Here is a 26,054-nt window from a genome sequence, read left to right on the forward strand (position 1 = left end):
AGCGAAACCAGGGTAACGTTAATCAGAGGTATTGGTGCCATATTTCCTAGATTTTCCAAAAAGAGATTACTGTGGGATTTCCGCTCCAACGCTACTGACAAAGACTACTCCTATTCCCCAACCACTGTTTCACCACCTCATCAGGTGACGCTGTGACTAAACTTGTGGACTTTGCCAATTGTAAAGAAGCCAAGAACATCAAAACCGGCGAGAGCCCACCTCGTTAACGCTGGCCCCTGCGGACCTGTGACCCCTGTGCCTGCTGGTCTCTGGCCCCCTCCCGCCGCCGCAATTGTCAGCTGGAACGCGGCCGCCGAGTGGAGGGGGGCACAGGACTACGTTTCCCGCCCTCCTTTGCGGCGGGACCCGGCGCTGAAAGCGCACCAGGCGGTGCATAAAGAACGCGTCGCGGGAGCGCGCGGGAGCGCCTGGGCAAAGGGCGGGCCCTCCGTGGCCCTCAGGGGACCGAAGGAGACGGGACGGGCCACCCCTTTAACGTCGCACCTCTCCTGGGACAAAGAACAAGGTGACTTTTTGATAATCATTTCATCTCCTAATGATTTAACAACTGCATTAGTCACCAGTTTTAACATTGTGTTATATTGACTTTCCGGATATCTTTCCCAAAATGACTAAAGTAAGAAAGACGCCTGTGGCCACAAGATCATCCACTAGAAATAAGACTCTGCCAACCACACCTTTACCGACACTTACTGCTATTGACCTAATGTTACAAAAGACTATAGGTGTAGTCGCGGACGCAATTCAAAATACGGAGAGGCGTCTCTCACTGACCCCGAACTTGTGCTTTCACAACCTATCACAGCATACTACCGCGAATAACAATACTGTGGACTCCTCTTCTAATCTAGAGGAATCTCTTTTGATGCAGTCTTTTACAGGGCTGCCAAGTGGACAAAAAAGCTGTAGGAAAACTGTATTACTGACTTCACCTATAACAGTAAACAGCTAAGAAGAAAGCCCTTTGCTTGTTTCCAATTCGGGGGGTGATATATGTTCTTCTCAACCTGGAATTTCTACACCAAATTCACCAAGGGGCATTTGTGTTGAAAGTTCACCAAATGTAAATGTAACAACTGTAGACAAAACACTATCCCCCAACAAGACAAAGCGTCGACACAAGAAACATTTAAAAACCAAATCAATAGTAAGAAAAATATATAGACCATTAGGCCTTCATAAACCATCGGCAAAGGATGTTTGGCTAAATTTTAGGCTGGCTAAAGCACCCAACGGAACACCAAACTCCTCTACTATACCTACCATCCAGAATGCTATCACACAAAATGATATACAGGTAGAGCTTACTAAAACACACTCAGAGCAGATGTGCCAGACCGAAAAAGTTAGTGTACTGGATAATACAATCCCAACTGTTTTGGAACACTTAATTAAATCTCTACTGCAACCCCTGTGTGACAAAATTACTTGTATAGAGCAAACCCTTGCGAAATTTGAAAAACTACAAAGAAAGGACACTTCAAGTATCCTAAAGATCCTTTCTGTACCAATATCAAAGGATAGCTCTCTACCACCCAAAAGTAATCTTAAACAATCGAAGATCATGAAGACACAAACTAAGATCAATAATCCAAGTGGTAGTCCTGACTTGACACCTTCTCCTCCTGTAACTACTTCAGTGCAAAACACTTTAACACAACCTATACAAACTAATAATAACACAACTGTAGCACTGACCATGCCCACCTCATCTGAGAGCCTTACACCTGACATTGATGAGAGTGAATGGGCTGCGGAAGGTTTATCTCCTGAACCACGCGACGGCCAGACTGAACCCCAAAGGCCAACAACTACACAAAATGCTACATCAGACACACGCCCAAATCAAACTCCTAAAACGTTAAACCCGAAAAAAGTTACCCACATTCACCTCCCACCTGATTCTCACCGGCACACCATAGTAATGATTGGTGTACCAGAACTTGAAACAGGTAAAACAGAAAGCTATGGGGACCTGAAAAACAAAGTAAGCCATTGGCTAACTGTTCACAGACCGATCCCCCCCTACATCAGCGGCAAAATAACAAATGTTAGGAGAGTTGACTGGGTGGGAAATAGATTTAAATCCACAGAGGTAAGCATGGGCGAATTTTGCGGATCTCGCGTTCGCGAATTTTGCGGATTTGCGGATTCGCAATCCGCAAAATCCGCGAATTCCCGCGAATTTGCGGATTTTTTTTTTTTTGTGTTCGCCCGTGTTTCTGCCAGTTCGCGAGGGTTTTTACAATTTCGCAATTTGCGAACTTACCTGTCGGGTCGCAAGTTTTGCGAACTTGTTGTTTCTACATGTCCAGCCTGTTTGGGACACTCTTTTTCATCACTGCCACTCTCTGTCACCACTGCCACTCTCTGACTACTCATGCCACCCTCTGGCCCACCCATGCCACCCTCTGTTTCATCACCACACCCTCTGGTTGTCCAGTGTACATTATTTTCGGCAAAGCAAAGCACACCTTCCCTGCCTCAAGTGACTTGAATTAATTTGGGGCTGATTAATGTGTCACAGAATATTTTTTTAGCTGGCACCTGCTTCCTTAGTGCGCCCTGATTAGTGATCTTTTGCACTTGCTAAGTGCTTTCATTGTTGCAAAATTAGTTACAACACCTGCCCTGCCCCAACTGACAATAATGAATTAGGGGCTAATTAATGTGTCACTGAAAGAATTTAAAGTTCCAGCCTGGCACCTGCTTGTCTGCTCCTTTAGCTGTAAATCAGGACCTTTGTGGCATACAGTTAAGGTCAGAGCAGGGTCACACAATAGTTGCAAGCAGGCAACCGAATTCTGGAGGGCCCCCTCAGGAAGCACTACAAAGAATCGTTACAAATCATGAGGTTGACCTTTTGCACCTGCTCATTGCTTTTGCTTTTGCTGAAATCGTTTTTCGTTTTTTTTCGCGCTATTCGCGGGGCGCGGCGTCGTGCGAAACCGACCGCGGAAGCCGCCAATTCGTGCGAATGAGCATTTTATTTTTTTGCGGCTTGTTGTTTCGCGAGTTTTTTTGCAGTATTCGCGAGCCGCTTGCAGCGCAACACGCGAATTTACCCCAAGGTCGAGTACGGGCGCGGCCATTTTGTTTGCGTGACGTATTTCCGTTTCCGCCCGCTATGTATAATCTCGCGCAGTAAGCGCATTGCGAGTAGAGGGTCGCACGAGATCGCGCGGGAAATCTAGAGGTTCGCACGAGATCGCGAGGAAAATCTCGCGCGAACTTACTTTTGCGCTCGTGAACGGGCGCCGGCCATCTTGTTTTTCATTCATTTCCTGTGTCTGGGCATGGTGTTTAATCCTCTTGGTATCTTTGCCATCCTTTGCTTGTTTTCAGTTTTTTTTTTACGATTTTGCTTCTTATCTATCCCTCTCTTTTCCTAGCTGTATATTTTTGTCTTTTCTGCTATTTTTCTTTACTTTTAAACTACATTTTTAAACTCTTTTCTTTTCTTCTTCCCTATCCTATTCTTTCTTAATTTTCTACTTCTTCCTACCTTACCTGCCCAGACCATGGTCAAGCCAGGCGCCGTGAAGCTGCCCAGGCACTTGAGGGCCGCAGCGGCGGCGGGGAGTAGTGCTGGACCCAGTGGCAGGACAGCATGCGGGAGATTGAGGGGGGAGCAGGTGACGCGACGGGAGATCTTCAGCCCAGAGGAAGTGGGCGCGCTGGTCTACTTCGTCCAGCGCCGCCTGCCCAAGACCATCGCGGGAGGCGGCAGGATCGCGGCCGGCGGGTACAACATGCGGGAGCGCCGGAAGCGGTGGGAGAAGGTGTGCTGGGCCATATCCCACCTCTACGGGGTCCAGCGCACCTACAGCCAGGTCACCCATCGCTGGACGGACCTCCTGGACCGCGAGCGCGACCTGCTGGACCAGCTCGGCTTGGAGATCCCCGGGCTTGGTGAGTAGTAGTAGCCATTTAATCACTCACTACTATGATGTTTTCTCCTGCTCTGTGTTGTTGTATTGCAAATATTTGTTTTTTACATGGAGCAAGCCAATAATGCCGCTGATGACGATTACATTGTAGTTAAATTATATTTCAAAATCTTCTGTGCATTTCAGGTGCACTGCTCTCCTTCTCAGTGGGGTTGCTACTATGCTTATTTGTTTTCTATTTCGTGGTCTCATTGGCCTGAGTAACTATTATGTATGAGTGTACTTTACAGAACTGCGTAATGCTAGACACTAGGGGGCAGATTACATTTACAAGCCCCTTGCGCCACGTTTACGTTGCCTTGCGTGACGCAACAGCGGCGTAAACGTGCTGCATCCCTGCGAGTCATTTACAGCATGACGCATCTAGGAGATGCGTCATGTTATAAAGCCATGGGCCTGCACCACAATGGGTGCGTTCCTAGTACGCAGGGTGGGCGCCGCGGTCCAGCGGCTGTGCGCCTCGCAAAATTGCCTGCGTGAAATGTACAAGATTTAACGCAGGCACTTCTGCGACGCTGCTACGTCAATTCAATTCCTTATGTCTGCTCGAAGCAGGCGAAAGGACTGACACAGCATGTTAAGTATTGGGTGGCCCTGAGCATTACTGGAGTTGCATTGCGTTGGCGACGTGACTCCAGCGATGCGCCGCTCTTACGTGACGAGATGCCTCACGCAAGTGCCTACCCTTGCGCCAGGGCGCGCCGCATTGTAAATGAGGCACATCTGCCGTGTCGCAAGGGTAGTTTTGCGTGACGCATTTGATCTGGCGCATCTCTGGAGATGCGCCAGAACGCGTAAGTAAGTATGCCCCTAAGGGGCAGAATTGCAATTACCGTCGCATCCCTGCAAAGTAGCAGGGATGCGCCATTAATTGTGCGGCCCGCTACCACCACCAAACATGGTGCGCCGTATTTGCAATGCGGCGCACCATGGGCCCAAAACGTCACCGAAGCTTTACTGCTGGAGTTGCGTCGCAACGATGGCGCAGCTCCATCAATGCTCTGGGGTACCCTATCTCCCCAATGCTGGGTCAAGCCGTACGTCTGCTTCAAGCAGGTGCAGGGTTTGTGTGACGCATCATTGTCCTAAAGGTGACTGATTGATATTTTGTAGATTTCCCTCAGCCACTATTAGGATGTGTTCCAGCGCAGGAATGCCCTCCCTTGCGCCGGAACGCCCCCTGATGGCGCAGGGCTTTATAACGGGATGCATCTCCCAAATGCGTCACGTTGTTATAATATTATACGCCGCACCATGGCGCCCTTTTTTGTTTAGCTGCTGCGTCACAAAAGTCACGCAAGAACGGCGCAAAAGAGCCGCAAGGGCTTAAATCTGCCCCTTCCTTTGTAACCCTGACAATAAGAAAAATAGTGGCGGTGGATTGATAGTTTGACTATTTAAATGACTGGTAATGTAGCAGGCAACTGTTAGTGTTGTCACTGATCTGACTGAAATCACAATGGAGTTTGTCTGTCACTTTGCGTCTTGCCTGCGGACTGCTGCTTGCCAGTCCTAGGTGAACGTTTCAGTACTTTGTTTAGTGAGTTACGTGACTTTCGAAGTCACAGGTCCGCATATAAATGAAAAGTAACCATAATCAATATAATTTCGCAGAAATATTTTGTTATTGTTCTTTTGAAATGTTTGATTTGGTTGACATTGACAAGCAACAATCATCCATGTTTTCTGTTCTTTCTTTCATGTTGTACGTCAGCTCCCCCCAGGGGCGAGAGGAGGACACAGGAGCAGCAGGCGGCGGATGCTGTTCATCAACAGGGCCAGGATCGGGCAGGCGAGGGCTCCTCTGCTGGCCCCAGTAAGTTTTCATTTTAGACTAGTACCTATTTTTCCTAGCGTTCCTCATTTGACTTTTTTCAAAATTGTCTTTGCTCTTCTTGTAGACTGTATCTAAATTCTTATCCTGCCTCTACTATGACTCCCTGTGGTATTACTAGATTATTCTTATTAGTCTGTCTGTGTAGCTAACTAAGATTGCACGGTTGGCGAAACTCCCATGATTCTAGTCAGCAATAGCTCTATCAACTTAGTGCAGTCCTCTGGGATTGTCCATAATGTCTTTTGAAGTGTTCTATCTGGACTCATGCTTGCAAAAATTGCAAAACCTTTCGCTCAGTCACTCTAGTCTGGACCAAAAAACACAGATTGTATTTAAGTTTAAAAGCTTTATTAAAAGTAAACACATTTATTAAAATGAAGTCATAATAAAACTAAACGTTTAACTGATAATGGAAAAGTGGTTAGTGCTGACGATTAATTGAAGACATTTCTTGTGGTCGAGCCGAGCTCTCACCTGGTTTCAACTTGATCTTGTTGTTAGAAGTCCATCTTCTGTCTGTGTGGAGAAAAATGGTGCGTGTTAAAAAAACAGCCTTCATCAGTTGTGCCAAAAAGTGCAGCAAGACAACCTTCCCTGGAAAAAGGGACATTTTTTTTTTAACTTTAACGACAGTCACAAATTACATTGTTTTCACATGTCTTCATTCCTAGACCAAATACTAGTGACTGCTTTATTCTAACATTCTTAAATGTACTTTGTAGGTGGAACATCTGGTGGCGGGGCCAGTGTGGAGGTGGTGGTGCTCGACACCGAGGCGGAGGGCGAATCGGGCGATGCTTCAGGGGAGGAGGCGGCGGCGGCAGCTGTGAGAGTTGAGACGGTGGTGGTGGCGGCCAGAGGTAAGCTCTTATATATTCCTTACTTATTGAGATTGAAGACTAGCTGGGAAGGCAAGAATATGAGATGCATGGCTGGGTGAATGATGAAGCAATGATGGGTGGAAGGACAACAGCCTGGGTGGGTGACACAGAAACTGTATGTGTCCATATACCTGGATCATGCTACTATCTGACTCTTAGATAGCATATGTGTATCTAGAGCAGGGGTACTCCTAGTACGGCCCGCGGGCCGGTGGTGGCCCGGCAAGCCTTCGTTGGCGGTGCGCTGACCTTGCAGACAATCACTGCTCCCCCGGCCCCCACAGAGCAGAGGCTTTTTTGTATTTCACCTGTTAGCGCCCCTGCATCTCCACTCTGACAATCACTGCTCCCCCGGCCCCCACAGAGCAGAGTGGAGATGCAAGGCCACAAAGAGGTGAAATAGAACTAAGCCTCTGCTCTGTGGGGCCGGGCAAGCAGTGATTGTCAGGGTGGAGAAGCAGGGGCGCTAAAACAAACAAAGCCTCAATAATATGTTAATGGTCTTTTAAAGACCTGTTAAGTACTTTGGTGTTGTTGTCTGTGTGTGCGCGTTGAGGAAGTGGTCTCAACCCGGGCTGAAGGCTGACACAGATAGACACACACACAGTGAGATGACAGAGGGGGAGGGAGAGGGGGGGCAGGAGGGAGAGAGAGATGGAGGGAGGGCAGGCGGGAGAGCAGGAGGGAGAGAGATGTATGTAAATGCTGGGTCTGGTGGCTCAGTGGATGAGGGCATCTGCTGCAGGGACCTGTGTGCAACCTCATGGTCACAAGTTATCGTTTTGCTTTAGCCCCGCCCCCTCTGACTCCGCCCCCACCAGTGCGGCCCTCGGCCCCAAACTACACTGTAAATGTAGCCCCTGAGAGAAAGTTTGTGAGTACCCATGATCTAGAGAGAGTAGACGGTCAGTGGATGAACTAAGTGTAACTTTGAAGAGCATGTAACACTAACACTGCACCCGCACGTCCGTTCCAGTGTAGGAAAGGCAAGGAAAAGAACTTTTAATTTTGTCCAAATACTACCATAAATAGTAGCAGTAGTTTGTATTGCAAGCACTGCATAGATCCGGTTATTATGGTGGCCACTCCCTACCTCTCTTAATAAGTTTAGTAGTACTCAGTCATTCATGTGTGGATGTATCACTGGTCACTCAATAAAAAGCAAAGCACCTAAAGTCATCCCATATATAAGCAAAAACATCCCATGTGAAGTGATAGATAATCAGATTATTTATCTTCTTCAATTTTCCATTTCTAGTACTCATTTCCACTGTAGGGTGAAAGTTAAATTAATTAAGCAGTAGCCCTTGAGTTGTAACAGAGTATTCTCAGTGCCACCCGTACTAGAAAAGTAAGAGATTCACCACCTGCATGTACTGGACGGGTACAGTAACGCAACGGCAACGCAAGTCTAGGTCACTCCTCATGGCGTGCGTCTCTTTTTCTCGGGTGCAAGTTTACCGCGCTGGCATTATGCCGGCTTGCAGAAAATAACGTACCAATTTTCCAAAACAAGAGATAAGAAGAAGAATAAGACTGGTGTACTTTCATAGTCGACTCCAATGGAAGTCCACAGTGCTCGTAGACTTTGTTCCTTAAACTCCCACTAATGTTAGAGCAAGGATGAAGAAGTGTGAGGTTAGATAGATACTGGCCTCAATAGTTATGTAATGCGCTTGCAAGTTGCTAGTTGTACTGCAACACAAATTTCTGCTGAATGATTGAGTTAATCTAAAAGAGCATTGGTTACAGACTATGTCTTTCTTTCTTCATATAGGTTCTCCTTCCAAACGGACAAGGAGGAAGGAGCTGGCTAGAGCGGCCCGGCAACGGAGGATCGAGGCCACTGTTGCGGAATATCGGCGGCTGGTGGCCCTGGAGGACGTGGAAAGTGTGCAGTCGACAACTACAACAACGTCGTCTGCATCGGCCTCCGTGGCCCCACGGGCTGCCACCCAGCACAGTGGTCCACCCAGACTGAGCCGGGCTGCCAAAGACAAACGCCACCACCGAGCAGCAAGGCCAACAGCTGCCTCTCACAGGCATTGCACCTGCAAGGCAGTGAAGGCACGCCTGCGCCGCACCACCCTGATGGTGTCCCGCCTTCAGCAGGAGCTCGCCTTGCTCCGCGAGGAGCATGATGCCCTGGCCCAAAAAGTGAACAGCATCCACCCATAGTGTCCCTTGCCCCTTTTTTAGAGACTTTTGGGGGGTGGGAATTGGGAGTTGGGTTTTTGGGGACTTTTGAAGGACAATCGTTGGGGTTAGGGAGGGTCTTGCGGGAGATTATTTTGTTAGGGATATAAATATACTTTTTCAAACTTTATCTGAGCATACCTGTTTTTTACTGCTTGCCTGGTGGGTGGGGGTTTAACGTTGACTGTTTTCCTGAAAGTTTAGTTCCATTTTCTTCCTTTAAGTGTAAATGCCCAAATGTTTTCAACACTAAGTGCCTCTCACAGACTCAGTGAAGTGAATCCAAGAGTCCTAGGACTTTAGTAGTACTACCTTCAGTCTCTCGTCTCTCGTACTAATACTCCATTATACCCCCAAACCACCAAACGCTTATCTTACCTGTAATTTGTGTTTGAAAGTAGGGCTAGACCCAGGGCTGGCTCCACGGGAAACACCGAATAACGTTGGCAATCTTGGTCGGATAAAATTTCCTCATAGCGGTGGTACTATTGTTGTGACACAGTGGCAGTTGCATGCCTATGAAAAAAAAGAAAATGAAATCTGGTTTGTCCTCCTGAGCAATTCAACGGTACAACTGAGAATATAGCATGTGACAGAAGTACAGTAGAGCAGTGCCACATTGTAGCCTAACAAATGGTAAAGTATAACTACTAATTCGGTTGAAGTTCTTTCACATTAGCAATGGTTCTTTGTCAAGCTGAGTAAGAATATATCATCGACAACTGTGGAAAGAAAGAATGCGACAGTACAGGGCCTGTGTGGAATTATTGATAACGATATTCAACATAAGGTCTCTGTAGCCAGATACCCGAGAGCCTTGCTGGTCACTATAAATCCATTCACAACAACACTCAATGGGGTTGGTCTGGAAGGTGTCCGGTTTACTCCCCGTGATCCAGTCGATGCAAATATGGTTCCACTTCCAAATGTCACCAACACCCAGAAGTGTAAACACAGGGTGTTCGAGGCATTAGGCGGGGGAGAAAAATAACAAACTAAAATAAAAAATGTGGGATGGGTAAAGGTAGGGTCAGCAGGGAAAGGATACCTGTAACAGAAGACAAGACAGGCATCAGTGAAGTGCTGTCCTAACATACAAGAAGAAGGTATAGTAGATAGAAAAGGAGAAATTGCTTTTTTTCTAGGTGTCCCCTCACTCACCAGGGTTGCCCCTTGGTGACATGCTTCATCATTGGGGCCATCCCAGTCCTCTACGGCCTGGGGCGTGCTGCGACTTGCGAATTACGTAGGAGCACTTACAAATGACTATGTGTGGTGCAGATGTGATAGTGGAGTGGACTAAGTGATGTGTTAAGGGATCAATGTAGAAGCAGAGAGAGAGCCAAGAAATGCAGTCACAGTCAGAGAAAAAGGCAAGGGATACTGTATCTATGTGGTTGTAGTGGTCCTGTTGGAAGTGGTAAGTAAGTTGCCCGCAGAAAAAAAATCCTCCTATTAGCGGCACTCCTCCATTGCAGCCGACGCTTCGTCCATCGATGTTGGTCACCAGAAGACACCCTGTCCACTGCCTGCCTGATGCTGAATTGTGGCTCGCTACTGTGAAGCCTGACTCCATCCTTTTTTCCCCATTGCAGAGACTGAAACCCGGCCTGTAATTATTCAACGAAAAACAGGAAGTGATATAATATTACAACACCACTGATAAATAAATATAAGGCATGTAGGCTGTGGAGTGCAAAAAGTCACAATTTGTTTTTCCTAGTAGACAGTACAATGTTTTTGAAAGTGCGTACTCTGAGTCACCTTTTGAAGGATGTATGGGCAAATTAATGTATCGGATCTTGCCCCTCAAGCTAGGTGTACTGTAAACTGTGTTTTAGAACAAAATTAGATCTTCCTAGCAGTGCTCCCACCCAGACCCTTACTAAAGCCAGTCGCAAAAATGTAGAAGACCCCCAATCAAATCTCAAAAAACGAGGCCTAGCAGAAAACTGGTGACAAAACTTACTTTGAAAGTAAAAGTAGGCCGAAGTACCCTAATTACCCATTACCCACCGTGGATTGCATTCAAACCACTTGCAAGCAACCAAGCAAAAGTAGCCATAGCCAGCATCGCTCCAAGACTCGAAATCCCCCCCACTCAAACACATGCAATAGAAATACTGCTAACCCTAACGAACCCTAAGTTAAGAATAGTGGCAAAGGCTTTCTTTAACTATGCCAAATCCCCCCTTTCCCACCATGGATTTTCTTCAAATGACTTGCAACCAAAATTACACATTCTCACGAGTGCTCTAAGACCCCAGAACTCAGTTTGAAAAATCTAGAACACCCCGAAACACATGCAATCCTGCTGCTAGGGCTAACCCTAACGAACCCTAAGTTACAAAAAGTGCCAAAACTAAAGGCTTTTCCGCGCGGATTTTGTCCCAACCACTTCTACCCGGTATTAGATCTTCCCAGGAATGCCCCAAGACCCGGCAACCCACCCGCCAAGAAGCGTAACACCCCCAAACAGGCCAAAAGCAAAATCTCATACTTGCAATATTTCTGGGCCTTCGGTCCAAACGCGCTGCGTAGCTAGGCCATAAGTCGGGGTTGGCACGACGGATTTCCTGAAAAGCAAATGCAATCAAGATTAGAGTGTCCCAGCAGTGCTCCCAGACCACGAAACTCACCCGCAAACAGACGGAACCCCCCCTAAGAGCACCTCAAAGGCAAGCAAGTCATCAAAAACACAAAAAAAATTCCGCCTGGGATTTGGTCCAAAACACTTTTATCCGGTATTAGAGCTTCCCAGCAATGGCCCCAGAGCCGTCAACCCAGGAGAAAACGAGTAGAAGACCCCCAAACAGCCAAAGAGCAAAAGTACAAAAATGGGGACTTAGTCACTTTTTCACAAATTTCCCAAATCACTCCGCGCGCGCTCTGCAGCTAGGCCCTAAGTCCCCTCAGCCACCATGGATTTGCTTCAAACCTCTTGCAAAGTAAAGTATATATAGCCAGCAGTGCTCCCACACCACGAAACTCACCCGCAAACACCAGGAAGCCCCCCAAACAGGCCCCCGAAAACGCTACATAGAGCAAAATGTCAGAAATAGCCCAAAAAAAAATCGGCCTGGATTTTGTCCCAACCACTTCTACCCGGTATTAGACCTTCCCAGGAATGCCCCAAGACCCGGCAACCCACCCGCCAAGAAGCATAACACCCCCAAACAGGCCAAAAGCAAAATCTCATACTTGCAATATTTCTGGGCCTTCGGTCCAAACGCGCTGCGTAGCTAGGCCATAAGTCGGGGTTGGCACGACGGATTTCCTGAAAAGCAAATGCAATCAAGATTAGAGTGTCCCAGCAGTGCTCCCAGACCACGAAACTCACCCGCAAACACCAGGAAGCCCCCCAAACAGGCCCCCGAAAACGCTACATAGAGCAAAATGTCTGAAATAGCCCAAAAAAAAATCGGCCTGGATTTTGTCCCAACCACTTCTACCCGGTATTAGACCTTCCCAGGAATGCCCCAAGACCCGGCAACCCACCCGCCAAGAAGCATAACACCCCCAAACAGGCCAAAAGCAAAATCTCATACTTGCAATATTTCTGGGCCTTCGGTCCAAACGCGCTGCGTAGCTAGGCCATAAGTCGGGGTTGGCACGACGGATTTCCTGAAAAGCAAATGCAATCAAGATTAGAGTGTCCCAGCAGTGCTCCCACACCACGAAACTCACCCGCAAACACCAGGAAGCCCCCCAAACAGGCCCCCGAAAACGCTACATAGAGCAAAATGTCAGAAATAGCCCAAAAAAAAATCGGCCTGGATTTTGTCCCAACCACTTCTACCCGGTATTAGACCTTCCCAGAAATGCCCCAAGACCCGGCAACCCACCCGCCAAGAAGCATAACACCCCCAAACAGGCCAAAAGCAAAATCTCATACTTGCAATATTTCTGGGCCTTCGGTCCAAACGCGCTGCGTAGCTAGGCCATAAGTCGGGGTTGGCACGACGGATTTCCTGAAAAGCAAATGCAATCAAGATTAGAGTGTCCCAGCAATGCTCTCAGACCACGAAACTCACCCACAAACAGACGGAACCCCCCCTAAGAGCACCTCAAAGGCAAGCAAGTCATCAAAAACACAAAAAATTTTCCGCCTCGGATTTGGCACAAACCACTTTTAGTGCTTCCCAGCAATGGCCCCAGACCCGTCAACTCACCTGCAAAGAGGTAGAACAACACCCCCACAAGTGCTGAGTCTTTCTTCATTGGGCGTAAACCAGCCCTCTGCTTTGATGGAAATAGGAGTCTGGAGGAGGAGGATAGAGGAGCATGTTCTTCTGAACTTGTGAACCTGAGGAATGCAGACTGCGGCACCTTCAAATAAATTAGCAAACAAGTGAAGACAGTTCTGCTGATGGGCTTGTCTTTGTGATTATCTGATTAAAGTTTGAATTATATTAACTGTGCACAACAAAGAAAGACAGACACACAGGAATAAAAGTGAATAAGGATGAAAAAGAAAGTTATTGATTCGTTGTCTCATTTTCAGGGCTCGAAGTCGGTATCACGGTCCAGGAATAAGAATAAGGCTTCGTCATCATACTCTGCGAATTCAGCCCGGGTGAGGTCAGTGCCACCTGACAGAGTAGAAATTCCCTCATCTATGGTGCTGGCCACCTCCTCTTCATCCGGCACGCTCTCTCGTACTCTTATATCTGGTGGTATGAGGTGCTGATTCATCTTGATCATTGTTAACCTCTCCACATTTTTGGGCGAGAGGCGGCTCCGTTTGGGAGTTACAATCCCACCAGCCGCACTGAAAACCCGTTCAGAAGACACACTTGCGAGTGGGCAAGACAAGTAGTTTAAAGCCAGGTTGGTGAGCTGTGGCCACAATTCTTTTTTCCCATGCCAATACGCCAATGGGTCAGAATTAACATAGACCTCTGTGGAGTCATTCAGATAGTCCTTCACCATCGACTCAAGGTCCTCCTCCAAGGTTCCTCCACTTTGCGTAGCTCTTGCTGTGCCTCTGACCTTTTGAGAACCAAACCCACGCAGAGCTAGCCAATCCTCTTCAGCCTCCAATGTTTCTGTTGTCTTTCGTGCAGATGATCCGGTTGCCGGTGTCTTTAACGGCTGAGAGGTCACTTGTGCCACAGCCACAGGTGCAGAAGTGGATTGTTTTGACTGGGGATGGCCTGCTGATGTACTGCCATTTCCTTCAATTTCCAGCCGTTCTGTTTCAAACTTCTTGGCTGACAAGGCTAGCCAACGTTTGTACTTTGTAACATCTTCATCAGCAAAAGGAAAGAATGCTCTGCCTGCCAGCGCCTTTTTGTAGCGTGGATCCAGAATAGTAGCACAAATGTAATGCTGTTCTGAGTGGATCTTTTGAAGACGTTCATCACCTTGTAGGAGCTCTAATAATTGCTCAGCCAGAAGCAAAGAAGAGTCTTTCTTTTTGTCATCTTTTCGAAACACAGAACACACCTCCTTCAGTTGGTCCTCCAGCATGTACAACAATGGGATAGCTTTTCCCAAATTAGAGTCCTCCTTGCTGACTGCACGCGTGAAGACCTCAAAAGGACGAAGCATGCGTGTTAGGCTTTCAACTATGTTCCATTGCGGCCCACCCATCCTCAGCTCCTCTATACCCTCTTTCAAGAAATATTGATCGAGTTGCGTATACTGCTCATACAGACGCTCAAGCATGTAGAAGGTTGAGTTCCAACGTGTTACCACCTCCTGGATGAGTGCTTTCACTGGCATTTGACATTGATATAGCATGCTCCTCAGCTGCTTGCGGGCCTTAAAAGAATGCCTGAAATGCTTGCAAATTTTTCGGCAGTTCTCCAATACACTGTACGCTGCACTGCGTTTATTACCCAAGAATTTTTGGACAACCAGGTTTATACAGTGCGCCAAACACGGCACTCTGAAATAGTAACCGTCCCTCATGGCCTTAACTATATTGGAGCCATTGTCCGTGGAAACATAACCAACCTTGCGTTTTAGTGGGGACAGACAGTTAAGGACCTTTGTGTTAAAGACATCCAAAATGTTTTCTGCTGTGTGACGTTTCTCCAAACCAAACATGGCTAGTGTTGCATGTTTCCGAGCACCTTTAAAAACAATGTTAGTGTCAACACCTGAGTTTAGCTTTGCTTTAGCCCCTGAAAAAGAGACCCAGTGTGCAGTGATGCACATGTAATCAGCGCCTGCGCCACTGGTCCACATGTCTGTTGTCAGATGTATAGTGTGAACAGCACTCTTCTGCAAAGCTGCCCCAATCGCCTTCAGAACATCTTCATGTAGTGCTGGAACCGCAACTCGGGCAAAATAGAACCGGCTAGGAACCTTCCATTTAGGGCAGAGCGCTGTCACTAATTCTAGAAAACCAACCCCTTCGACAAAAGAAAAAGGGAGAAGGTCCAGAGCTAGCATTTTAGCCAGCTTAGTGTTATACAGACGGGTCATTGGGTGGTTGCGTTCATATTGCGCTTCTGTAAACAACATCTTTTTAATGTTGCCCTGGACCAATGATTTACGGGATGATGATCTCTTCGACCCAGTTACGCTCGCTGATGAACTTTTCCGCATTGATGTCTCACTCTCTCCCACACTCTTAGTGTGGCTCCCATGGGGTGTGCTGCTGACATGGGAACTGGGTGTAAGTGAAGTGTTTGAATCGTCTTCTTCTACCTCCTCGTCATCAGCAGATGACAAATCAACGTTTTCATTACGTGCAATTCCGGCTTTCTTGACCGCCTCTAGGTGCGGAAACCATTCGACAGCGTGCCTTCTCTCAAGATGACCTCTCTGGCCTCCGGTACCATAGTTAGAACCAAGCTTACCACGACTAAATCGAAGCTTACAAAGGCTACAAATGGCTACGTTTTCCTTTTTTGGGCAAACACTAAAGAAGTCCCAAACTGGAGACTTGAAATGTCTTCGGGGGCCGCCGCCGGAGGAGGCGGCGATACTGGTGGTGGTGGTCCTGCTGCTAATGACAGATGAAGTGGAGGATGTGGATTGCCGAACTTCAGTACGTTTTGCACTTTCACCACCACGAATTGAGGTCGAGGACGAGGTGGGTACCTTCTTGCGAAGAAATATGGAAGCGGTAGGTTTTGGTGTACTACTTAACTCCAAATCTAATGATTCCATTTCCATTGCCACCTCGCCGACATCATCATCACGCTCAGCAGCTTCTCGGGATAGGGTCAAAATGTCTCTTTGCTGCATGCCCGGTGGGGCTGCAGTGACCTTTGTGATGACTGGCTCGTCGTCATCGTGAGAGGCTTCATCACCAGCAGTATCTGTCACTTCTTGTTGAGCCTCATCACACTCCATAGGTTTGAGTTTTTGGACGACCTTCCTTTTACGCTTAGGAGGTCCCGGTGTCAGATCATGGTGTGCCTCTGCCTCACTGTCAGACCGCAGTTGTGGTTCCCAAGACAGATCACTTGCACCAGAACGAGGTGGGCTTGAAGAAGATGTAGACACCCCCCTTGATCTTTTCCTTGCTAGGGATGTGGAAGACAATGAATGATCATCAGGAGGAGTGGCTTCCAATGATACCTCAGCTTCAATGTCGATTTCCAAATGTGCCCCTACTTCGGGAGGAACAACTATTGTGGGCACTTGTGAACGTCCATGCACCTTTGCTTGCGCATCTCCTTTTGCTGCCTCTCCTTCCACATGTACTTGGGCGTGTACTTGCACATGGTGTTGTTGTTGCGGCTGTGGTTGTTCAACACTTGTCAGATGAGTTACAACAACCTGTGTTGATTCAGGGACATTGCTGCTACTTTCTTGCGATGAGCCAACATCACTGGTCGATGGTGATTGGAGAAGTACACTGACTGCCTCTGAAGCACTCAAGGGCTTTGACTTAAGTTGGCGTGGTGGTGGAGGCACTGAACCCAATGGAGCAGGGGTGCTGCTCTCAGGTTGGTCCCCAGCAGATCCTGCTGCTGCAGGCGTACTTTTTTTTTTGCTCCCAAAAAAAGTGGCGGGTGGCACACCAGCCTCCTTGGTAACTTGCTTCTTCTGCTCCTTACTAGCAACTTTCTTGCTAGAGGAGCTACAGAGAACTTTCTTTGGGGCCATCTTCTTCAGAGCAGGTCAGACAGCAGGCCGCAGTTGCACGAATTGTAGAGTTGTCTGAGGCCAGACGTGACGTCGCGTGACGTTATGCTGCACACACACACCGCTGCAGGACTTCTTCCTGGCACTGGTGGTTCTCTTGAGTCTTGTGCACCTAAAAAAAATGGAAGACAGAGGAACATCAGTTCAGTTGTAGAGCACAAAAAAATCGAAAAACACTGCAAAATCAGCACAATCCCAATCCATCCATGCCCTCCATAATGTTTAAATTCAAGACAACCCACAGAAAGACTAGGCCCATGCAAGACTCACTACCCCTGGGCATAAATAAAGGTTGAAAAGTAGGCAAAATGGTTGGAGGCCTAACAACAAAGCCTGCATTCAAAATGGCCACTTGCCTGCCAGCACATGGCCAGTGCCTGTAGCTGCACTCAAAATGGCCACCAGCCACATGGCATGTCCCTCCCCATGAACACCCCCAAAAATCGAAAAACACTGCAAAATCAGCACAATCCCATTCCATCCATGGCCTCCATGATGTTTAAATTCAAGACAAACCATGGTGTGGGGTCAGTGGGTCACTGGTCCCATCCTTGTGGGCACACTGTTGTTCCTCTATGAGTAATAGAGGAACAACAGTGTGCCCACAAGGATGGGACCAGTGACCCACTGACCCCACACCATGGTCTGTTAAATGTTGATGTCGAGGGACGCCTGACATCACTTGTGGAGCACCTCAAATAGTTGAATAACCCCATTTGAAAACAGCTGTGCGCCAGCCCTAGCCATTTCACAGTTTTAAATTCAAGACAACCCACAGAAAGACTAGGCCCATGCTAGACTCAAATACCCCTGGTGAAAAGGCCACAAGTACAGGCCCAAAAATCGAAAAACACTGCAAAATCAGCACAATCCTATTCCATCCATGGCCTCCATGCTGTTTAAATTCAAGACAGCCCACAGAAAGACTAGGCCCATGCTAGACTCAAATACCCCTGGTGAAAAGGCCACAAGTACAGGCCCAAAAATCGAAAAACACTGCAAAATCAGCACAATCCTATTCCATCCATGGCCTCCATGATGTTTAAATTCAAGACAGCCCACAGAAAGACTAGGCCCATGCTAGACTGAAATACCCCTGGTGAAAAGGCCACAAGTACAGGCCCAAAAATCGAAAAACACTGCAAAATCAGCACAATCCCATTCAATCCATGGCCTCCATGATGTTTAAATTCAAGACAACCCACAGAAATACTAGGCCCATGCAAGACTCACTACCCCTGGGCATAAATAAAGGTTGAAAAGTAGGCAAAATGGTTGGAGGCCTAACAACAAAGCCTGCATTCAAAATGGCCACTTGCCTGCCAGCACATGGCCAGTGCCTGTAGCTGCACTCAAAATGGCCACCAGCCACATGGCATGTCCCTCCCCATGAACACCCCCAAAAATCGAAAAACACTGCAAAATCAGCACAATCCCATTCAATCCATGGCCTCCATGATGTTTAAATTCAAGACAGCCCACAGAAAGACTAGGCCCATGCTAGACTGAAATACCCCTGGTGAAAAGGCCACAAGTACAGGCCCAAAAATCGAAAAACACTGCAAAATCAGCACAATCCTATTCCATCCATGGCCTCCATGATGTTTAAATTCAAGACAGCCCACAGAAAGACTAGGCCCATGCTAGACTCAAATACCCCTGGTGAAAAGGCCACAAGTACAGGCCCAAAAATCGAAAAACACTGCAAAATCAGCACAATCCTATTCCATCCATGGCCTCCATGATGTTTAAATTCAAGACAGCCCACAGAAAGACTAGGCCCATGCTAGACTGAAATACCCCTGGTGAAAAGGCCACAAGTACAGGCCCAAAAATCGAAAAACACTGCAAAATCAGCACAATCCCATTCAATCCATGGCCTCCATGATGTTTAAATTCAAGACAACCCACAGAAATACTAGGCCCATGCAAGACTCACTACCCCTGGGCATAAATAAAGGTTGAAAAGTAGGCAAAATGGTTGGAGGCCTAACAACAAAGCCTGCATTCAAAATGGCCACTTGCCTGCCAGCACATGGCCAGTGCCTGTAGCTGCACTCAAAATGGCCACCAGCCACATGGCATGTCCCTCCCCATGAACACCCCCAAAAATCGAAAAACACTGCAAAATCAGCACAATCCCATTCAATCCATGTCCTCCATGATGTTTAAATTCAAGACAACCCACAGAAAGACTAGGCCCATGCTAGACTCAAATACCCCTGGTGAAAAGGCCACAAGTACAGGCCCAAAAATCGAAAAACACTGCAAAATCAGCACAATCCTATTCCATCCATGGCCTCCATGATGTTTAAATTCAAGACAGCCCACAGAAAGACTAGGCCCATGCTAGACTCAAATACCCCTGGTGAAAAGGCCACAAGTACAGGCCCAAAAATCGAAAAACACTGCAAAATCAGCACAATCCTATTCCATCCATGGCCTCCATGATGTTTAAATTCAAGACAGCCCACAGAAAGACTAGGCCCATGCTAGACTGAAATACCCCTGGTGAAAAGGCCACAAGTACAGGCCCAAAAATCGAAAAACACTGCAAAATCAGCACAATCCCATTCAATCCATGGCCTCCATGATGTTTAAATTCAAGACAACCCACAGAAATACTAGGCCCATGCAAGACTCACTACCCCTGGGCATAAATAAAGGTTGAAAAGTAGGCAAAATGGTTGGAGGCCTAACAACAAAGCCTGCATTCAAAATGGCCACTTGCCTGCCAGCACATGGCCAGTGCCTGTAGCTGCACTCAAAATGGCCACCAGCCACATGGCATGTCCCTCCCCATGAACACCCCCAAAAATCGAAAAACACTGCAAAATCAGCACAATCCCATTCAATCCATGGCCTCCATGATGTTTAAATTCAAGACAACCCACAGAAAGACTAGGCCCATGCTAGACTCAAATACCCCTGGTGAAAAGGCCACAAGTACAGGCCCAAAAATCGAAAAACACTGCAAAATCAGCACAATCCTATTCCATCCATGGCCTCCATGATGTTTAAATTCAAGACAGCCCACAGAAAGACTAGGCCCATGCTAGACTCAAATACCCCTGGTGAAAAGGCCACAAGTACAGGCCCAAAAATCGAAAAACACTGCAAAATCAGCACAATCCTATTCCATCCATGGCCTCCATGATGTTTAAATTCAAGACAGCCCACAGAAAGACTAGGCCCATGCTAGACTGAAATACCCCTGGTGAAAAGGCCACAAGTACAGGCCCAAAAATCGAAAAACACTGCAAAATCAGCACAATCCCATTCAATCCATGGCCTCCATGATGTTTAAATTCAAGACAACCCACAGAAATACTAGGCCCATGCAAGACTCACTACCCCTGGGCATAAATAAAGGTTGAAAAGTAGGCAAAATGGTTGGAGGCCTAACAACAAAGCCTGCATTCAAAATGGCCACTTGCCTGCCAGCACATGGCCAGTGCCTGTAGCTGCACTCAAAATGGCCACCAGCCACATGGCATGTCCCTCCCCATGAACACCCCCAAAAATCGAAAAACACTGCAAAATCAGCACAATCCCATTCAATCCATGGCCTCCATGATGTTTAAATTCAAGACAACCCACAGAAAGACTAGGCCCATGCTAGACTCAAATACCCCTGGTGAAAAGGCCACAAGTACAGGCCCAAAAATCGAAAAACACTGCAAAATCAGCACAATCCTATTCCATCCATGGCCTCCATGATGTTTAAATTCAAGACAGCCCACAGAAAGACTAGGCCCATGCTAGACTCAAATACCCCTGGTGAAAAGGCCACAAGTACAGGCCCAAAAATCGAAAAACACTGCAAAATCAGCACAATCCTATTCCATCCATGGCCTCCATGATGTTTAAATTCAAGACAGCCCACAGAAAGACTAGGCCCATGCTAGACTGAAATACCCCTGGTGAAAAGGCCACAAGTACAGGCCCAAAAATCGAAAAACACTGCAAAATCAGCACAATCCCATTCAATCCATGGCCTCCATGATGTTTAAATTCAAGACAACCCACAGAAATACTAGGCCCATGCAAGACTCACTACCCCTGGGCATAAATAAAGGTTGAAAAGTAGGCAAAATGGTTGGAGGCCTAACAACAAAGCCTGCATTCAAAATGGCCACTTGCCTGCCAGCACATGGCCAGTGCCTGTAGCTGCACTCAAAATGGCCACCAGCCACATGGCATGTCCCTCCCCATGAACACCCCCAAAAATCGAAAAACACTGCAAAATCAGCACAATCCCATTCAATCCATGGCCTCCATGATGTTTAAAATTCAAGACATCCCACAGAAAGACTAGGCCCATGCTAGACTCAAATACCCCTGGTGAAAAGGCCACAAGTACAGGCCCAAAAATCGAAAAACACTGCAAAATCCGCACAATCCTATTCCATCCATGGCCTCCATGATGTTTAAATTCAAGACAGCCCACAGAAAGACTAGGCCCATGCTAGACTCAAATACCCCTGGTGAAAAGGCCACAAGTACAGGCCCAAAAATCGAAAAACACTGCAAAATCAGCACAATCCCATTCCATCCATGGCCTCCATGATGTTTAAATTCAAGACAGCCCACAGAAAGACTAGGCCCATGCACCACTCACTACCCCTGGTCAAGGCCCCAACAACAGGTCAAAAATCGAAAAACACAAAATTTTACAAAAAAAAAAAATCGAAAAACACAGAAAAATCAGCACAATCCCAATTCATCTATGGCCTCCATGATGTTTAAGTTCAAGACAACCACAGTCCACCCACCACTGAGTACCCCTGGGGAAAAGGCCCCAAAACAGCCCAAAAATCGAAAATCCCAAAATTTTAGTTGCAGCAACTGTAATGCCCCAAACAAACTTACTTGTAAAATTTCTAATCCAACAGTGATCCAAAGAAAGTCAAAAAGGCCTCAAATCCAAAGATCCAGCAGCATCCACAAAAAGTAATCCTTCCAGGTCCACATCCGAATGAAAAGTGACCAGGAGATGGACAAAGCACTGGGAGGAGCCTGCTGAACAGGAACAGGAAGTTGAAGACTATGGGGCACTTCCTTCCTCCCATCCCCCTGCCCCCCTCCCCAAAATGGACTCCTCGCTAAAAAAGTGCAGGCAAATGTCAAACTAAGGAGTTATTCACATAAAAATCATCATTTCTAGAAGGTTTATGCTGCTTGCTGGTGGATTTCTTGTGCAGAATTGCAAATTTATATTTTCGCTCGCCGCATCTCAAATCTCGCAATTGCGAAGTACCGCGAGACGTGATCTCGCCGTACTCGCGTTGACAAACTATCGCTGGCAAGCCGCGATGACGTAATCGCGCTCGCCAATTCCCGCGGGATCACGCAAAAATTGTATCACCAACGCCGCGCGCCGCCCAAAAAATCCGCTGCGTGCGAATTTGCGGATTTTGCGGGAAATCCGCAAATCTCGCGGATTGCGGATTTCCCGAAAATCCGCAAAATCCGCGAGCGGAACGGATTTTCCGCCCACGCTTACACAGAGGGCGATTGTGTTGTAGTCAACTTTAAGGATGGTCGTGCGGCAAGGCACATAACTGGTTGGAAGGATAGCTCTATCAGCAGCTTGATCCGTACCATGGATTTGAGCTATTTCTACCCCCCGAACACACATTCCCTAACATCAGGGAACTCATACTCCACTGTTGAGCATGAAAGAGCTCCAGATAATTATAATCAATATCACAGTGGAATAACATCCAGAAATCACGGTCATTATACTGCTGGAGAACAAAGGCAGCCCAGAAGGAACATATCCTGGGAACCTAGAGAGGTTAGTTATCAAGGATCTTATCCAGAGAATTGGGAGGTTGCTCATGGGTTGTACTACCACCAAGAACACTCCCAACTTACATACCCAAATACCTACTATAATGTACCTATCACAAATAGGTTTGACGCATTTTATAATCAGAGCGACTTGGAGGGGGTCGACTGACTTCATGCTGGCCCAGTCACAACAACACCGGATGATCCTACACTAAGTAGTTACGCACAAGGGGAGGTACACAAACAAGCCACAATAGCTCCCCCCCAGATGACAAAGCCAGATAACATCAGTAAGACAGTGTCAAATATAGATCACCCAATGAACAATAGTACATCACCTGTCTTGCCTGAGGCCCATAATTTTTCTCCGGTCCACACAGAATTAGACACGTCTCGCACTGTAAACCTGGGGGTTATATATGCAGAACAAATCAACTTGATGCCAAACCCAATTATCAGAGAATCTGTTTTAGAAACAGTGTCAGGTGATTGTAGTGTGAGTCTAGTCTCCTGGAACATAGCAGGTTTGTCCGATAAAATACGTGACCCTGCCTGGTTAGCATTTGTTAAAAAATACACAGTTATATGCCTTCAAGAGACATGGATGGAGGATAAAAATGCCCACATTGAGGGTTTTCAAAGCTTTGTTATACCCGCAGCTGCATCAACTAGGGGAAGAGCAAAGGGGGGCCTGGCCATTTTTATTAATCTGGGATTATGTTGTAAAATAAGTAACTGTTATAATGCAAATCGGAACATTCAAATGCTTGAACTGAAGAGAGGCAAACACGTTTTGACCCTGATTAATTTTTACAACGCTATTAATGGTAATGGTGAATGTAATATCGTGTCTTTAAAAGAAATGTTGAGAAAAGGTGCAAGCACTATGTAACGGAAGATGCTGATTGTAGGTGATTTTAATGTACACCCATGTGGTAACCCAGGTTTCACCCCAATGGGATCTTTGGGATGTAACAGTGTGGAAGGTTTCCATTTTGTCCATTCCAGGGGAGGAGTGATTTTGAACGACCTGGTGAACGAAAATAATTTAACCGTAGCCATGTCCATGGTCCCTGAGACAAAGGTCTATGATGTTCCCACTTTTAAAGGTATAGGACAGGGGTCCTTTATAGACCACATATTAGTATCTGCAGATCTTGTAATCTGGGTCTCGAGATTCACTATTTATACGAGTGTCTACAGTGATCATAACCCCTTAACTATCAACCTGGGTGGGGCTTTACTTGAACAGCGAACGTCCCGCAAAGATCGGGGAACGTTGAGCTGCATAAATGGTAGACGCCGTCTAAAGTGGTCAATGGTAAACCAAGCAAATTTGTACATTGAAATAAACAAGTCATGTGAAGAGGAACTGTTAACCTGCATATCACTATATACACTACCTGAGAAAATTTTGTCCGGGTTCGAGGCCATAGTATCAACAATAGGCTCTATGTTAACAGCACCGATTAGGGGTCAAAGCAGAAATAATTCTAAATGGTTTGATCATAACTGCTCTAAGGCAAGTAGAGACCTGAAAAATGCGTTAAAAATCAAACCTAGAGACTATGACCAAATCAAAAATTTGCGCTTGATCTACAAGAAAACATTAGCCGTCAGAAAAAAAGAAATCAAGGCTAACACTATGGAGTCTCTCCTTGACTCTTCGGTGCTGGGGAATAGTAATAAATTCTGGCAAATTATTAACAAACCTTTGTTTGATAATCCAAATGACACAGCTCTTGGCACTAATATCCCAGAGGAGGAGTGGGTGACCCATTTTAGTGCAATTTTTAAGAGTAATGAGCAACGGGCAGAAAATGCTTTTTTAAACTCATCTGTGAATTCTCTGTGCTTTTCAGTTAACGAGGTTGAAAGAGGTATTCAAGGACTAACTAGTAATAAGGCCCCAGGCCCGGATGGCTTACCACCGGACCTTTTCAAGTCCAGCATCTCTTTTTGGGCACCCGTCCTCATGGCGGTAGTGAACGCAGCAGTGATCTCGGGGTGCCCAAGGTCGTGGGGGTTATCGACCATAGTCCCTGTATTTAAAAAGGGCGACCGCAGCAGCCCTTTATGCTACAGGCCAATATCCTTAATTAATTCTGTAGCTAAAGTGGTACGTGGTATAATTCTGAATAGGCTATCCACATGGGCAAAAGAAAATAATATTTTATCCCCCATACAATATGGATTCAGACCTGGTCATTCGACAATCACACAATGTCTGAACCTGTACTTGATCTTAAGTAAATATACCCTGGCCAAACAAGGAACTGTCTATATGGCATTTATGGACTTATCGTCTGCTTTTGACTGCGTGGACAGAGGCAAACCATGGGTTACCCTGATAAAAATGGGCGTAGAGAGGAATTTAGTTAATTTTCTGGCTGATCTGCACTCGGATACAAGAGCCAACGTTCGTTACACCCAAGATCTAAAAGTAACGGGGGAATTTAGAATAAACCGGGGTGTGCGACAGGGGTGCATCTTGGCTCCATTCCTCTTCAATTTGTACATCAACGAATTGGAGGAATATCTGCTAAAAACTGAAGCCAATTACCCCTTTGTGGACCGCAAGGGGGTTCCTGTGCTGCTTTGTGCAGACGATGCTGTCCTTATTTCTAGGACAGCAAATGGTCTCCAGAAACTTTTAAATTCCTTCTTTAACTTCATGGAGTCCCGTGGCCTAAGCATCAATAACTCTAAGTCCTACGTCATGAAAACAGGACAGGGTTCTCAAAAACTAATCTTTTTTGTATAAATGGGGAAAAAATCTCTACCACTAATACTTTTTCATACCTTGGGGTCCTTTTAGATCATAAATTATCCTGGGGCCCCGCTGTTATTAAAAAGAAGGGAGAGGTAACACGTGTCAACGCGGCCATACTTGGCTTTGCGAAAAAAATTGGCAATAGCCCGACGGCCGCTTTGCTTAAATTATATCAGGCAAAAAGTGTTGCTGTCGCCTGTTATGGAAGCGAGCTCTGGGGTTATTGTAAGATGAGGGACCTAGAGGTTACAGAAAATAACCTTTTGAAGAAAATATTGAGGCTGCCAAGGGGAACTGGAAATTTCTCGGTGCATGAGGAGTTGGGTGTTCCCTATCTAAGTGATAGAATAGCAGTGAACCCGGTATTGTGCTGGTTGAACTGCTGGATTAACAAAGATATACCCCTCACTCATGCTATATTAAAAGAAGCCCTAACATTGGATGGAAGGTTTAAGGTCCCGTGGCTGAAGTATATCAAGGACAGCTTGACG

The sequence above is a fragment of the Lissotriton vulgaris genome, chromosome 11 (genome assembly GCF_964263255.1).
Source record: "Lissotriton vulgaris chromosome 11, aLisVul1.2, whole genome shotgun sequence".
NCBI classification, from domain to species: domain Eukaryota; kingdom Metazoa; phylum Chordata; class Amphibia; order Caudata; family Salamandridae; genus Lissotriton; species Lissotriton vulgaris.